This window comes from Pinus tabuliformis, chromosome 8 (genome assembly GCF_031772625.1).
Source record: "Pinus tabuliformis cultivar Carrire ecotype Pingquan chromosome 8, CPIR1, whole genome shotgun sequence".
Classification (NCBI taxonomy): Eukaryota; Viridiplantae; Streptophyta; class Pinopsida; order Pinales; family Pinaceae; genus Pinus; species Pinus tabuliformis.
Genome location: NC_142294.1, coordinates 2,031,271,393 through 2,031,274,518, shown reverse-complemented (window position 1 = coordinate 2,031,274,518; position 3,126 = coordinate 2,031,271,393).

Here is a 3,126-nt window from a genome sequence, read left to right as displayed (position 1 = left end):
CCATCCACTACCATACATCATACTTCATTCCTTCATGACCGCCATCCTGAACCATATATCATCAGATCGTTTTCACCTCCATCAAAATCATTTGCTCCGTTCCGTGTCATTGATGTGGGATTCATCAAGGCCCTCCTTTGACGGATCGCTTCTTGTAGACATCAGCTCATTATCCAAGAAGTTGATCTAGGAACACCCCATTCAGTACTTTGAAGCTTGCATGCCTCAATGGCAAGTTTCTCACTTCCGGCGACAGGTATACATCAATGACCTTCGACCGAAAGATTTTGCGTGGTGTTCGACGCCAAGTCCTTTATTCACACCACGTGAATTGTACTGCAGTACCTTGAGGGTCATCTCCATTATCGGTGATTCCTCTCGCGCTTGTTAACAGTTTACATCATCGACTGGTAATCAAGCGATGTCTTTCCATGTTCGACTTCAAAACATTTCTCACATGGATCGACTTGTACTTCGAGTGAAGATCAGACGAGATTGAAGACCCCGATCTAGTTTCATCCATCCGGGCTGCGATATATATTCAGGAGAAAATAAAAAACATTGACATGTACAACATTGCAGCACAGATAATCATCCTGCCAAAAGGATGATGACTTCATCAGAATCATCAGTCTACCATCAGACGATTGTCTGTCCTATGTACATAAAAATGAATTTATAAAGCTAAGCATGGGAATGCCCGCCTTAGCTAGATCATGAAAAAAGTATGAAGATAATGTATTGTATTGTATCTTATTACAGGTCTCCTCCCGGCATGGAAAGAACTTCGGATCATCCTAATAAAGCATTTCACCCGATAAACGACCTCTTTCTTTAGGGGGCAACTATTATAGACATTTTTGTGCCTTACAGCTCTAAGCATGAAATGTCCATAAACCAAGGGATCCTAAGTCCCTAAAAGTGTTGTTCCTACCCCTAGAGGAACAAGGTCAACCAATTACAGCTTCTCCCAGAAGTTCTCCACCAGAAACTGCTCAGAATCAGTCAAATCAGGATCATTTCAGCTGCTCCACTAGCCAGCTGCGTTGCATAGCACCCCAGTACACTAGCTAGGTGCGTTGCAACGCACCTAAATGCACTACCAGGGTGCGCTGAGCGGGAAATGACAAATGGCAGTGTCATTCCACGAGGTGGACAGACAATGGAAGCTTCCAGAATCTTCCCCAATGACACTTGCCTCACTGAGTTCGACCAAGGATGAGTAAGAGGCTCTCAGTCTCCAAGTGGAAGCAAGAACTGACAAAGAGAAGCCACAAGTCAAATCATAAGCTAACTCATCCTCTTTGCATACATCTATATATGGATCCCTCATCCCAGAGATCCAGAGGCTAGAATTTTGTACTTTGCAAAGAATTGCTGTTGGTTTTGAGATTGAGATCAGTGCATTGGGTGATTTATGCTTTGTTGGAGGTGAAGAAAGGATTCCTTTGCTGGGAGGTTGATGCTGGATCGGGACTCACTTGGTTGTATCTCCTCCTGGATCTTCTTGTTATATCAATAAAACTATTTGAGTTTCTCCTACATGCTTGTGTATCAATGATGTTTTGTTATATTTGCATGTTTAGCTTAAATCTGATCCTAAGCTATTTATGAATGTAAATCCATGTCTTTGTGTAGTTTTCCTCTTCTGTGATCTTGCAGGAACTTGGTGAAGCTGGGCAAGTAAGGGAGTAGGTAGCTGGAAGCTGTCAAAGAGGAGAGAGATTGGATCAAAGGACTAGTGCAAGACACAGGTTGGTTCATCCTATTCCTCTTCGTTTACATTTCATAAAGAAGAATACGAAAGTAGTTTTCCTTGTTTGTTGCTAAGGCACTGTCACACCTTAGTGGGATAGGGGCATTCTGAGTAGATACTTTTCCCATCAAAAATATGATTACGGAAATGCTTCTCGTGATCAGTGACGATGGCTTGAGGGACGCCGAATCGCGAGATAACATGGTTGAATAAGAATTGCGCCGCTGTGTGACCGTCTTCAGTTAATGTAGGCATCGCCTCGGCCCATTTAGTAAAGTAATCAACGGCAACGATAATAAACCCATGCCCCCCGGCCGAGCGAGGGTTACAGGTCGTATAATCAATGCCCCATTTTGCAAAAGGGCCGACGGTGACAACAGGGTGCAATGGAGCGGGAGGCGCTCGCATCTTCCGCTGGTATATCTGGCACTCATGACAAGAGCGGACGACAAGAATGCAATCCTTAAAGATAGAGGGCCAAAAGTAGCCAGCACGGAGGATTTTTTGGGCAGTAGCATATCCGGACATGTGACCACCACAGGCACCAGAGTGGCAGTCATTCAAGACACGCTCAGCTTCCTCGAGAGTTAGACATCGGTGGAGAACAGAGTCGGCGCCAAGGCGATAAAGTGTGTCCCCAATGATACGGTATGGTTGAGACTGATGACGAATCCTTCGCCGAGCGTCTTTGGACACGCCGGTGTGAAAGGAGGACGTTTGCAGATATATGATGATATCTCCCATACCAGGGATCGAGGGTGCTAATGAGAAAGAAAGTCTCATCCGGAATATGATCCTCTGAGTGAGAGGGCAGGGAAGAAGATGGCAAAGAGCAAAGTAACTCAGCGAATACAAGGGATTTCTTAGACTTGGCAGTGGTAAATTCCAAGTCGAACTCTTGAAGGATGACAATCCACTTTGAGTACTTGCCCCCCAACAACTGGCGTGACAAAATATACGTCATGGGGTTGCAATCAGAAACCACAGTGGCAGTGCGCAGTAGAATATAGTGACGGAAGCGTTGGACAGCACAAACGACGGCCAAAGCCAACTTCTCGACATAAGCATATCGAGTTTCCGTGTCTAAAAGATTGCGGCTGAGATAATATACAACATGCTCAGTGTCATCATCGTCAGTTTGAACGAGAACCATGCCGATAGTGGTGTCAGCGGCAGCCAAATACAGAGTGTAGTCGCGATGATAGTTCGGAGGACGGAGCAATGGAGTGGAAACAAGGAGACCCTTGAGACGCTCAAAAGATTCCTGAGCGATGGTATCCCAATGAAAAGAGATATCTCGCTTTAGCAACCGTGCGAAACCTTTAGCCACCTCGGCATAGTTTGGAATGAATCGTCTTAGAAAATTTGCT